Below are 14,898 nucleotides of genomic sequence, written 5' to 3' on the forward strand. Positions count from 1 at the left end.
CCTAAAATTGAAAAATATTACCTAGCCTCCTTCCCTCACTCCCAAACAGAAAAATAAATACCTCGGGCTTATTTACAAGCCCCTTTCACCGCCAGTGCGTCACTTTTTCCCCATGTTAAAAGTGACGCACTGGCGGCGCAAGGGGCTTGTAAGTAAGCCCCCTGGTCACTACCTTCTGTATCTCGCCACCCCCTCAGCTCACACAGGGCTATCAGGGACCCTATGATAATCGCTTATCAGCGTGAATGTTTTCTCCTGTTAGTGCAGGACTGCAGAGACCCATGCTGACAGTGGATAAAGTTGTTGGCACAGGTACAATGCCACACACATTCTCTCACCTCCCTCCAGGTTGTGGAGACTGGGAGAAGCAGAAGAAAGTGGGTGAGGCTGCCATTCTGCCACTGTGCTCAGGTCTTTGGAGACCCTGGCAATGCGGCGGAACAAACCACTTTGATTGACCACTCTCTGCAGTGAATAACTAAAATTCGATCTAGTTGTTCAAGATAGAGGCTTTGTAGCAGTTTCCAACAAGAAGACGCATCTTAATCTCTTCCACGACTGGATCTCTCAGGAAATCAGAGCACGAGAACCCCCCAATCACCCCCGTAGAACAGACAAAAAACCTAAGACCAATGCCCCCTGGTTTACTCCCGACCTAGCTACAACTCATCTATCTTGTAGAAAAGCTGAACGCAAATGGCGTAGAACGTATAACAATGCTGACCGGCTACTATATATCCAGCAGAGGAAATTATATCATTCCAACATTAAAGCAGCAAAAAAAAGTTATTATATGAACGCTATCAAGGAGTCAAAACAGAAGCAAAAAACACTGTTTTCAATTGTAAAGACGTTTACTCAGCCCAGAGCGTTACAAACTGAAATCCCCCCATCTCAAGACTTCTGTAACAAAATCGCTGACTTTTTTGAGGAGAAAATCGATTCCATCCAAAAAAAAAATCCCCCTCCTCCTACAACACTAACTTTAAGCAATACTGTTCAGACAGCAAATCCAGTTGGTAGCCTAAAAAACTTCAAACCAGTCAGCCTAGATCAAACCAGAGAAGTTATCTTGGCATGCAAATCTGAATCTCCCTCTGACCCTTGCCCCCCCAGAATCCTCCACCAACTCATAGATGTGGTAAACCTGATTATTAACAATATTGTCAACTCTTCCCTTAGCACGGGATCCGTGCCCCGTTTATGGAAACTGGGAACTGTCAAACCCCTTATGAAAAAATCTAACAAATCCCTCTCCGAACTTACCAATCTCCGCCCCATTTCGCTCCTTCCAGCTCTCGGAAAGATCACAGAACAACTGGTTTATAGGGAACTCAAGAGATATCTCGAAGTTCACAACGTACTCCATCCCCAACAATCAGGTTTTCGCCCCCGTCACTCAACTGAAACGGCATTGATCGAATTAACAGGACCAAAAGAAGAATGCCGTCCTCATCCTTTTAGACCTCACAGCGGCGTTCGACACCATCTCGCACTCCATTCTGATTAACAGATTGAAAGGTGGCCCTAGCATGGATAAAATCCTTTCTGACCGACAGATCTCAAAGGATCGCGCTCGGTCCTTTTCTCTCCAAAGAGAAGAGGGTCTCATCAGGGTCCCTCAGGGCTCCATCCTGAGCCCTCTCCTCTTCAACATTTACCTAATTCCGCTCATATCTTTGATAGAATCCTTCGGCATACTGGTAACATCGTATGCCGATGACAGACACAACTCATCGTGCCATTAGAGGATAACTCGACCAGGGCAGAACAAAACCTCAAAAACTGTCTGAAGGCTGTATTACACTGGATGGACACTAACCATCTAAAATGCAACTCCAGCAAGACCGAGATCCTCCAGATGGGCAAACATACCATCTTCTGTCCAAGCCTCTGGTGGCCGGAAGACTCTGCCGCCCCCCCCCCCCCCCCCAGACCGTAACAATGGCAAGGAATCTCGGTGTCTTGTTTGACACCGATTTATCCTTCGGCCAACACGTCAAAACGGTGGCTGGTCGATGTTTTGGAATCATAAAGTCGTTAAAAAATGTTTTCGTCTTTCTACCAGTAGACTCCAGAAAAACCGTAACAGTTGCCCTGGTACTTGCACGCCTGGACTACTGTAACGGTCTTCTGGCCGGAGCTAAAAAGGCTACACTCAAAAAACTACAAAGTGTACTCCACACCGCAGCTCGACTGGCTCTCAAGCTTCCCAGGAAATCATCAATGTCCGCAGCTCTAAAATCTCTACACTGGCTCCCACTTCATAAAAGAATCTTTTTCAAGATTCTTATTCTATTGTTGCCTTCCGGGCTTATAATAAGTCAGGCCCTAAATACCTTACTAGGCGTTTTCCCCACTACAACCCTAACAGATCACTGCGCTCCTCCCACGACAATCTAATCCTTCCCGCCAGGTTTAATCTGAAGACAAAAGGTGGCAAAACTCTTAATCATCTGGCCACTAAAGCCTGGAACCTCATGCCCAAAAACCTGAGGCTCCAATCCCAAGAAAAACACTTCAGAAAACTACTCAAATCCTGGATCTTTAACCTCCCCGACGATTACACCTGGGCTGCCATTTAATCTTCCGACAATTATGAAGTAATTTGATCTCTTACCAGGAAATTAGCGCCAAGATGCTCCTTCCGGAGCGACCGTTGCGCTCTATAAATACCCATACAAATTACAAATTACCATACAAATTAATTCCTCTGTAATTGTAATTCCACCATTTTGCTAAAAAGTGTGTTAGCCATAAGTTAGAGGAGTTCCTCTTAGCCCTTCCAATATATTGAGATAGCATTGCAACTGCATTTGTTTCCAGGAATGTATTTTACTCAATTCAAAAACATATTGCAATGGTTCAGATGACACTAACTTGTCGTCTTGAATCGAATCTGTAAGTACTAGATTGCTGGTTGAGCTTCCAGCACCCTGTTTGGAAGCATTCCATATGGTCTTTGCGATGGCTCGCCATTAGGGTTTCACTATTGTTCTGCAAAATATTATGAACATTAAATAATTAAAAACAGTTCACCAACTTATGTTGTGGATTCTCGCCCCCTTAACCCCCGTCCCCAACACAAACATTCTAAAACCCTTTGTCACTAGTTCCATGGATTTGTTGTTCTACATTATGTACCAGCATTCAAAGATGTAATTACGTTTTTTTATTATTACACTCTTGACCGCCCATCTCCTCACCCGATCGACAGTTGTGATTGGGTCAAAGTTCCCATTTTTTGGTGTGTCCTCTCCGACAGTGTATGACTAAAATTTTCTAGCGTGTCAGCCGCTGCTCTGTTCTTTCTTACTCCTAGATATCTTATCCCTTACCAACTTGTTTGATAATCCACATTTTATCTCCCGCATTGACTTATTGTGGTAGTGCCCCACATTCTGCCCAGTTTGTCATATGTCTGGAAAAGCATTATGTCTAACATCTCTCTGTTGGAGCACGTTGAATCTATCGTAGAAAGCAACACATCTACTCTCAGTATAACTTGGATGCGTCTTCGCTGCTCATTCATTCAATCTTTTCTTTGCTTCTAATAACTGTGGACTGCGGTACAAAGAACAGTAGACTTAACAACAGGTACGCACGAATTCTGGCATGTGCCTTTTTGTATTTTTACAAACTTATGTTAATTGTACTTTATGCAAAGGGTTATTACTCCAGGTCCAAATCTGGTTATACCCCGAGCTGGTTTTCCCACATAGTCGTGTCAAAGGTAATTTCCACATCTACTAATAATGCCATTTCAGGGTCGAGTGTGTATTTCGTGCCACAGATGAAGCAATAGCGTGTGAATTGTATCTTTGGCTATCCTAACGGTGAGGGAACAGACTTGTGATCATGTATCTGTTAGGCAATGAAGCATATTTCAAGGACCTTCATCCCTACTTTAATATCCAGGTGTATGAGGACTATGAGCCTCAAATGTTTGTAAAATGATACAGCCTCAATATGGGTATCTTATTGAATTCCCTGAGGAGTTTGCTGCCATTTGATAGGGTGGGGATCTGTTAGCTATACCCAATCTTGACCAGTTTTAGTGGAAACCCATTGTCTGCCAGGCTTTTCAGACGTGTTTTTGAATATCTATCTTTTCTGTTCTAAGGTATGGGTTCACCTTAATGGTTTATTGCCACTAATGGTAGTTTAGGTGCTTGATAAACATGGGCCTCATTACGAAGGCAGTGAGACTGACATCTTGAGCCCGTCGTACCGTTGTAGAGTCTGCCATCCCTACAATGGTGGCGGTGTTTGCTAGGCACCGCCTTTGGAATTATGATGTCCCTACTTACCAGCCGTTTCATGGCGGTTTACCCACCATGAAAAGGCAGGCAGATAAGGGACATTGGGGGCCCGTAGTGGGCCCCTCTGGCCCTCCGACGTGGCCCTGGAGGGCATCTATGTTGCCCCCCTACATATCACTGCACCATGTGGCAGGCACCACACTTACAGAGTACACTCTGTACTTACAGAGTGTATATTTTGTACAGCTGCATGTGCTGCAGGCCACAGCACACATGCCACTACAAAAGATACACTTTGCGTCAACCTTGAAGGCGGTCACATCGTGATACCGGTTGCGGGACCGCCGACAGCTAGTCCGGTGGCCCCATTTCCGAACCTTATTTAGGTTTCCGACCTTATTTAGGTTGACCGTACCTGGGGATAGGAATGAATGGGAAGATATTCGCAATTTGCAAGCACCAAATAGGTACTTGCAAATTGTGAATGCAATTTCATGGAGGCCAAAAGCCCACCCTGATGCACCCCTGAAATATGCGTGTGTGCACATGTGGTGCACATACATGCCCTAGGGGGATGTATGTGCTCCACAAGGCACTTAGAAAAATGCAAGAAAGTAAATTTTTCTAGGAATTTGCGAATGACCACCAACTAGAAGTTGGTGGTAATTTGCGATTCCTTAATGCTAATTTGCAGTTTGTAATAGTTATCAGAATTGCATTTAGGGAATCGCAAATTGTGATTCCCTAACTGCATTCGCAAGTCAGATAATCACAAATAATTGCGTTTACCCATATTGCGAATTACAAATGTTTGATACATTGCAAAACAGATTTTTGCGATTGCAAATGGTCCGATTCGCAGAATCGGCCCGTTTGCAATCGCAAAAAGCATTGATATATCTGGCCCCTGATAGCCAGCTTTAGATTTAGTGATCTATATTTTCCTCTCACATGTGCCTTCTTTGTTGTTCTTTCTCCAATGTCTATGTTCTGAAGAATTTCAGGGAATTCTGTGCTGTTGTAGTGGACTATCTTCCATCTGTTTTTATCCACTGTAGGAAGGTGGATACCTGACTATGGTTACCCCAGATTTTTTGCTTTGTGTTTAGCTGGTTTTCGACTTAGTTGACCTGGGATCCTGCTAATCAGGTCACAGGATATCTGCTCTCTCTGTAAAATGGACTCCATGTACCCTAGGTTCATAACCAATTTGGTACTGGACACCTTGTCAGCCCCTGTACAGTGCACTATAGGTGCCAAGGGCATAGGTGCATCCAAGGCCATACCATATACTCTTAAGGGCATTATAATCCTTGTGGTTACTTGCTAACTTTGGTTTGGCTTTATCAAAACATGTCGTGTAAGGTGTCATACGCTTTGGAATACTATCCCCTCGCCAGTCCTGGCGACGTGGGTAGCATTCCACCCTTCTAGAGGGAGAAGACATGTTACTTTGCTAAAACGCGGTTAATCCTAACCAGAGCCTCAGCATCACAAAATGGATGCTGCTGCCCCGACGCAAGTCTGACCTCCTGCTGCTGACCGAAACTTGGCAGGGGAGGCCTAGACAAAGGGTTTCCTGTCACAGGGAGGTGCTACACCACCCCAGACAGGAGATAGTGGATTGGAGCAGGGAGGGCTGAAAGAAACTAGACACTGCCTGGGGCACACAAGGTGTCCCATGCAAAATCCAGTCAATCCAGTTCTGGGGCACTCCAGCCCCAGTCCTGCCGCGAAACTGGACAAAGGGAAAGGGGTGCAACCACCCCCTTCCTGGGTCCCACCCATAGGAGGGACCTAGCAGGTAATTCAGCCCACAGATTTGGAATAAAGGTGGGAGCAGTGCCAGCGCACAGCAGATTATCCTGACTGAAACTTATGAAATGAAACTCTGGACCCTTCGACATCCCACTCGACGTGGAAGACTGAAGAATCTCCCTTGTGGTCAAGGAGTGACCACCCTGTGCAAACAGGAACCATCCAGCGCCTCAACGTTTGCTTTGTTGCAGTTCCCGCCGGAACTCGAGCAACAGAGATCGACAAGACCCAGCTTTCCTGCCTTCCAACAGCCCGATCCACAGTCCCAGCAAATCTGAGACCCGTGGAGGAGACCTGAAGCGTTAGGCCGGCCATCTTGGAAAAACCACGAAGTGCTGACCGTGCAGCTCCCGAGGCTCCCTCGACGCCGTGCATTGGGGTTTGAGAAGCCCCAGCCCCGAGCAGCTTTGTCATCAAAGCTCACCACTCCACACTCACCGAGTGCTGCGTGGGGCCCTTTTGCATCTTTCTGCTCGACGTGTTGGTCCGGTCGCTTGCCCGTTGGCTAGGGGCCCCAGTACCGACGAACCTTTGAATTTACACTGCTAGTCTGGTTGCTCCAGACTGGCCCTCGCTCCCCTGAAAAGGAGCACCCACTCTGACCTTGCTGGTCCGAGTAAGAAGCAGTCTTAGAATCCTGCGTGGGTTGCCTTTGCCAAGGCTTGTTAGCTCCAATCCGGAAGCCGACACCGCCGACAGCGAGAGCCTTTGTGGGACAGCTCGTGATCCACTCCTGGACATCCTCGGTGCCCCCAGAGTCCACGTGTCAGCGGAGACAAGCTTCTTGACAACCACCTGATTGCGCCAGACATTGCCTGGTTCCTTCCTGGTTCCACCCTGGTCACTGCTGAGTGACCCAGACTCTGTCCCCTCTGCTTTCAGGTACTCTACATCTTCGATCCACCCTTGGATCCAACCGGACCCTTCTCTTCTGGCCGCCTGCAGCATCATCATCTCCAGGCAACATCAGACTGCGTGACGAAACCTGACACACTTTGGCATCTATGCACCCGCTTCCTGTGGGTGAGGTAACTCATGAACGCCAGTGCTCCTGTATTGGTATACACCTCTAGTGTCTAAGTCTAAAGTTTGGTAATTCTAGTCCAGTGGGAAGACTCCTAATACAGTAACTTTGTAACTTTTACGCACCATTGACTTTGCATTGGTGCATGCGTGTGCTTTAAGCGCTGCACCAGAGTCCCGCAGGCTTTTCCCGACTTCTCCAATGTTAGTCCCGAATAGCCCCAGTGATTCCCAAGGCACCGGGCCTTACCACTGTTCAATTAGTGATACGCTTGTGCTTCTAGACTCATAAAGAGTATAGAGGATTATTCTAGTAATAAATACATATATTTTTATAATATATAACTTGTGTGGTGTCCTTTAAATTGATATTACAGGATTACAGGATTGCATATGGTAAAACAGCTGGCTTCACATGCCCTCTTGAGTTTAGCCTGAAGGCTGCTTAGTCCAAGCTACCTCTAGGATAGCTTGTCTTTTTAAGGTTGACTTACAACCACCACCATAAGGGATTGTTTGGACTGATACAAGGTGCTCACAGAATTGTGGACATCATATATCAGGCCAACTTCTCACATCCACTTTCCTTTTTTTTGTTTTTAGGAACAAGTTTCTCCTGGAACATATCCTTCTGTGCCGAAGTGTCCATGGGCTCTGTTTCCTATTTTTTTCACAAAGATATTCAGTGAATTTCATTGCTTTGCCAACTTTTGGTGGAATCATTCTTATGTGCTTCAACATTTATAGTTCCGTTTATTGAGATGTTGTTTTTAACTTTAAAGAAATTCTTCCTCTTTGTCATGGATTCAGTTGAAAAAACCACCAATATGTAGACGTTGTTGTCTTCATCCAGAAAAGGGTTACAAGTCTTCTCTGCTCGTAATATCATTCTACTTTTCTGTGCCCAGAACCAGGACACACACTAGACCCCATCTTCAACACAAGCAACAGCATCAAATACAACTCCACTACACCAGTCACATGGTCCGACCGCTCCAAATTCCACTTCCAAATCAAAACACCTCAAATCAATACCAGGTCCAGGTTCAGCATTCCAAGTCGCAGCTGGGACAAAATCACAGAAGAAAACTGGCTCAGCGCCCTCAGCACGGATCAACATGGCCCTACAGACTACCTTGACAAGGACATCAGCATCTCGATCTAGATCAACAACTGCGCAGACTGCCTCGCGCCCATCAAACCCAACAAGTATAGTAGATCAAACAAGTAGGCCAGCTGGTACATAGAAGACGTCTGAGACACCAAACAACACTCTAAACCGCTAGAAAGGAAATGGAGAGCCAGCCGCGACACTACAGACAGAACCACCTACAAGGCTTCACTCAGATGCTATCACCAGCAAATAAGAGACACCTAGAAAAAAGCACTAGTGGACTGCATCGAATTATGCTCCAACAGCTGCAAGGAGATTTTTGTGAAGGATTTCACCTCACCCTTAGCCACGATCAACATTACTGCCTCCCAACAACTCAGTGACAACCTATCCAACTTCCTCCACTGCAAAATTGCATACTTCTAGAGCAGCTTCGCACAATAAACTAAACCCAGATAACTTGTTGCTAACCTACCCACCTCCAACTAAGATGGCCACATTACCGAATTGACCACCTTGACCAGAAACAACACAGCAGCAATCATGCAAACCACCCACTCGGGGGCCCCAACCATGCGTCCACTACATCTACTACCTGGCAACATCACCAAGCAGCACCACCCCGACTCAAGTCAACACCTCCATCACGTCCGCCACTTTTCTGGATAAATGGAAACTTGCCGAAATCAACGCCATCCTCAAGAAGCCCACAGCCAACTCAAATCAACTGAGCAACTTCCAAACCATCTCTCTGCTCCCCTATCCAGCCAAAGTGATTGAGAAGGACATCAAGAAGCAACTCACTACCCACCTCGAACTTCACCATCTTCTAGACTACATTCAGTCAGGATTCAGAAAGAACCACAGCACCGAAACGGCACTCATCACAGCCACTGATGACATTCGAAACATCCTGGACCGAGGAGAAACAGTGGCCCTCATCCCGCTCAACCTCTCTGCAGCCTAACACTGCTTCCCACCATCATCAGAAGTCTCCAGGAGATTGGTATACAAGGATCTGCTCTCAAATGGATCTGGTTTTTCCTCATGGGAAGAACCAAAGGGTCATGCTGTCACCCTTCCTGTCAGAGACCAAGAGATTGATAAGTGGAGTCCCACAGGGATCGTCTCTCAGCACCAACATATACATGATACCGCTCACCAACATCATCTGATTACAAGACATCACCATTATCTCCTACGTCTATGACACCCAACTCATTCCCTCACTGACGGACAAGACAACCACCACCAGGACCAACTTAACTAGCTGCATGACTAGGGTAGCAGACTAGATGCGAACCAACTGCCTGCAGCTCAACTCCGACAAGACAGAAGTACAGGCAACAAGACCTCCCAATGGTTCTCCACCTGGTGGCCTTCGGACCTAGGACCACCACACAAAGACCACGCAAGAAACCAAGGGATCATCCTAGACGACAAGCTCAACATGACGTCTCAAGTCAATGCAGTGTGCATCTGCTGCTTCCACATCCTACGCATGCTACAAAAGAACTTCAAATGGTTGCCTCAGAATACCAGAAGGACCGTCACACAAGCACTCCTCACCATCAGGCTGGACTACGGCAACACTCTCAGCTGGAATCTTTAATCAACCCCTACACAGACCATCCTTAACACCTCTGCAAAACTCATATGCAACCTGTTATGCGGCACCCACATCACACCTCACCCCGGGAAGCTTCACCGGCTCCCCATTCACAAGTGCAGCCAATTCAAACTTCTCAAACAGACATACTGTGCCATGCGCAACACAGGACCAGAATTCCTGAACAGCCACATACACTTACACCAACCCACCAGACACCTACTCTCTGCCTCACTTTCACTTGTACACATTCCCAGTATCCACAAAATCCAAGCTGGAGGTTGCTCATATTTCTACATCGCACCCAAGACATGGAACAACCTCCCTGACCACATCAGAGCTTCCTCTTTGCTTCTTGAGTTCCGCAAGAAGCTAAAGACTAGGCTCTTCATATAAGCACCTTCGGCACCTCACACCTACACACCTACCCAAGGGCCTGGATAACCTCTCGGGTGATAAGTGCGATATACAAATCAAATAACAAAACAAATAACAAAAATGAATGTGTCCTCATGTAATGCAACTATTGCTATGCAAAGCGCTCGGATACCTGATTCGGGTCAAGTTTGCGCTATATAAAACTGTAAAAAACATATCTCTCTATATATATATATATATATAACATAACATACCTCAGAAGGCACATGATGAATGTTGGAGGCAAATCTTGTCTGACTGAGTTACGCAGCACAACTCTGTTTTCTCTATAAACTTCTGGGACAAGTTACAAATCTTTGCTGCTGTAGGTTGCAGTAATATTTTTCCTTTAACATCGCAGTATTTCTTTATCTTTTTTGGTTTTCCAATGATCAGTTGTTAAGTCATCTCTTACGCTACAATCACAATTATTAGCCTGAATGCTATCATCTGCAGATGTTCAGGCCATCCATCTGATCTTCCATAGTACATTTTTGGCCTTGTGCATCTTTCAGTCTCCGTATATGGAATTTCATTTATTTTCTCAAGGTGTGAGATCAACGTACATTGATGTGATTCTCACTATTGTTCCCCCCAGTTGAGAATCCGTCTGCTACATCGTGCTCCTCATAGGGTGGGAGTCAACAAGACGCTAACCTGAGTAGATGCCAGTTGTCCTAACATGAAGCAACCAGAGAATCTCCTCTACATTTGTAGGATAATGGTTATCCCTCTAGAAGCATGAGCTGGCACAGGGATTGCAAGTTCCTAGTTCTGTGCTAAAAGCTGCACCTCTGCAATTTTCTTCAGAAAGGTATCGCAGGGTACTTTTGTTGAAGTGTATTGTAGAAAATGCCTGGAAATGCCAAATGTGAAATTTGGTGCGTTAAATAAAAAAAATCCTGCATGTTGTATCTCATTTTCAAGCTCACAACTCGGAATAGGAAGCATTTATTAGTTAATGACCTTACCCCGGGGTAATTCGTTTTTCTAGGTGCAGGAAATGCCACCCCTCTTCCAACCAGTTCATAATAAGTGCCTAACTGTTCGAGTGGTCCAGCTATCACCTTCCCCGTTCACATTCACTGCAAAGTTTTTTGTCTGGTTTCGTTTTCTCCTGGCTTTGACACCTTTGGCTTCTGTGCCTTCGTTCTCTAGGTTTCTAAAGTTCTATAGATTGGTTGCTGTCCTCATCTTTCTGGATTCCCAGGATGAGTTTGCCTTCAGGCACACTGAACAAAACACCTTTAGCAGCCCAATCAAATTGAAGACCTGTGGGGAAGGCCCATTTGTACCGCAGCTGCTTAGAGTTCATTGACTATTGGTCAAACTCAGTGTCTTTTGAGCAGCATTATGGTTGAAAGGCCTTGGTGTGGTGAGTGTTCAGCATCTAGGCGGTTAATATGACCTCAAACTGCAGCTTCTCACACAATTCATTCTTTCAACGAGTCATTTTGACTAGTATATTCTTTGGCTCGTCAACATTCTTTGAACTTCTCCTCCCTAAGTCTGATTAGTTCAGTGGTGCACTGCTGAAGATCACTTCTTCACGGTCTTCCTCAGTTTTGGAATCTTAACATGGTCTCTGTGCAATATTTGCCAAGCATGTGTGCCTGCGCCTCCTGGGTTGCTCTGAATGTGGTCACTTGAGGCTTGGAGTCAACAGTTGACTGAAGGGATATCATCTTCTTCTACTGTTATTTTAGTCTGTGCATGTCAGGTTGAGCTCGGTTATATTATTTTCAATGGCAGCACACAATTTATTACAGTATTATCAAACTCTGTCTTAAGCCACAGGTTGTCATCAATGATGAGGGGGTGCGCCTGCTTAGCCACCATATTGCGGTCATTAAAGTTCTCTCTGACAGACCCATGTTTTAATCGCTTTGATGGTGGTTGCTGCAGATATCCAAGCAACTTGCCTTGTTTTGTTTCATTGTGCTTTATGACAAAGAGGTAATCTCACCATATGGTATTTGCTGGATTCCAGGCCATACTTATTTGTGCAGTGCCATTTAGTCATGGATCAGGTATAAGCTAAAGTCTTAAGGCATACATCAGAAACCTTGTTCCCAGTGGCTCGCTGTTGCCTGCAACCCCTCTCTGTGTTATCCCCTGCAGTCCAACTTCACTTCTGCATGTTTGACGTGCAAAGGAAGAGGTGACAACCATGGCTAGTGCAGGAGAACAGTTTAACATTCAAGAGGAGGCTCACCATCCCGGTCTTCATTCCATAGTAAGACATTGGAATGTTGAGAGCTCCATTGAAGACAATGAAAAAGTTCTGACCTTATAAAGGCTGGTATAAGCCCGGAGACGCAACATTACAATGTTGGTCTCTCTCTGTTTCTCCATTTTTAATTTAGAACAATTTACTCACAGTTAAAGGCCATCGCCCTCGTTATAGGCCTTCGCCTGCGGCTCGGGCCTATAACTCAGGTTCAGGCACTTTAACAACAGGTATTGCCCTTGGCAGCTGGCTATATTATAACTCGGTTGAAAGTTAAAAGTCGAGTAGCCAAATTAACGTTCAAAATGTCTGGCTACTATCTGTGTGTTCAAGGCATGTGGGCTGCTAAATTCACATCTAGTGCATAGATCGCCGCCTAGTGTTGGGTCCGGATGATTGCACCTTGTTGTCCTGGAAGAGTCTTCGAAGTATCACGAGATAGGTGGCTCCTCCCCTGGACTACAGTGCGCATGGGCATCGACTCCATCCCCAGATTGTTTTTTTCCGCCATTGGGTTCGGATGTGATTTCGACGTCTCCTCTTCGGAATCGATAAAACAACTTTATTAAAGCCAAAAGGCTTTACTCACTCACTCGTCGGTATTGTTCGCGTTCGGTCTCGTGTTCATTCCTACTCTTGGAGTGGGATTTCGTGTGAGTCGGTGACTCTTCGATCATCGAGGCCCTGTCGACGCAGCAAGACCCCGGCGTTGATAAGATGGAACGGAGTCCGTTCAAGTACTGCCCCGTGTGTGGTTCGAAGTACCCACACATCGACGTGCACCCAGTGTGCAACAAGTGCCTGTCGCCGTACCATGACGAGGCCAACTGTATGGCCTGTTCGAGATTCCGGTCGAAGAATACCATCAAGCTTCGGCGCGTGGCGCGCCTTGAGGCCAGCGATCAGCTCCGGCGCCAGCGGACATCTTCGGCGACCCCGCGGCAGATGAGCAGGAGCTTCACCTGCAGATTTCGCCGGCATCGGCGGAGGTCGAGACCGACTACGGAGAGGCGGTCGAGGACCACGACCTCGAGGAAGACATCGAGGAGGTAGGGGACGACGGAGAACCTTTTGGGGTCATGGAAGATAGCTCGGAGGATGAGCTATGCCCCGTCCCAACTTTTACAACGGCTCAGGTCACGGGATCGCCACAAGGCCTTACCCACGACCATACGCCTCGATCCTCCGCCCCGCGTATCGGCCCGGCTATGGACACCTCTGCGGAGCCGCCATTACAGAAAACGAAACCGAAAGTGAAACCTTCGGGTTCGACCAAAACCAAGATGGACGCCACTCCATCGACACCGAAGACGTCTGCTACGTCATCGACGCCGTCATCCTCTTCTTCGGATACCTCAAGGCCGAAAAAGACTGTTGATGCGGCTAAGGTTCCAAACGTGGTTGAGCAGCAAACCTCAAAGAAGGCCTCGGTGCCGCCTAAAGTCAAGCCCACCGCGTCGGCCGACAAACCGGTCGGCGAAGCCAAAAGGGGCGCCGTGCCGAAGCCAGGTGTCCCGGCACCAAAAGGAAAGTCGGTCGATCAGAAGACATCGACAGCGACGCATGGAGCCGTAGGCGGCGGCGAGAGCTCGGCCGACGGCGCATCGGCAGCTCCAACGCCTAAAAAGGCGTCATCCACGCTCCAGTCTTCCCCAGGGGGTGGATCAAAATCGACAGTCGGATCGACGAAGCCGTCCGCTTCTTTTACGAAGCAGGTACAAGACTCCCTCAAACGGATTCGGGACAAAGAATCCACGTCGGGCCCGAAGACGCCCTCGGAGACTACTCCGGTTGTACCAAAGAAGCAAGCCTCGATGCCGCTTCACTTTACCTTGCCACCAAAGGTGGTGCCAAAGGCTTTTGCGCCTCGATCGGTGCCCAAGGACTCGGTCGAAGGGCGGCATACTCAACCAAGTGGCGGTTCTGATCGTCAGCCCTTGTTGGATGACGAGTCGGAACACTTTATCGATGCTGACACTGGGAAACTGAACCTCAAGAAGAGAAAGATTACTTCACAGCCTCTGGAGCCGTTTGTAATCCCTCTAAAGAAGTAGAAGCCACTCCCCGGGTCCCCTCAACTGGTGGAGCCTATTTACCAGCCAACCAGAAGTCCAACACCGTCACCCACTTGTTCAGATAGTGGCGAGGGCGAACAGGATGAACAGTATACCTTCCCTGACAACGCTGACCCTGATGAACAACAGGACTCATGGTTGCCCGCAGGGGGTCAGGGGGACCACCAGCCTATATCTGACCCGCAAACCTACGGGCCTAAAACTTCTCCAACAGAAGATTCAACAGCATTCAATGCCTTAATCGAAAGGGCAGCTGCAAACCACAATGTAGAGATGCATGCTGACCCGGTAGAGGTGGACTTTCTATTCGACACTTTCTCTACTGCCGAAAAGACTGTAAAAACACTTCC

Source organism: Lissotriton vulgaris, chromosome 5 (genome assembly GCF_964263255.1).
Source record: "Lissotriton vulgaris chromosome 5, aLisVul1.2, whole genome shotgun sequence".
Lineage (NCBI taxonomy): Eukaryota > Metazoa > Chordata > Amphibia > Caudata > Salamandridae > Lissotriton > Lissotriton vulgaris.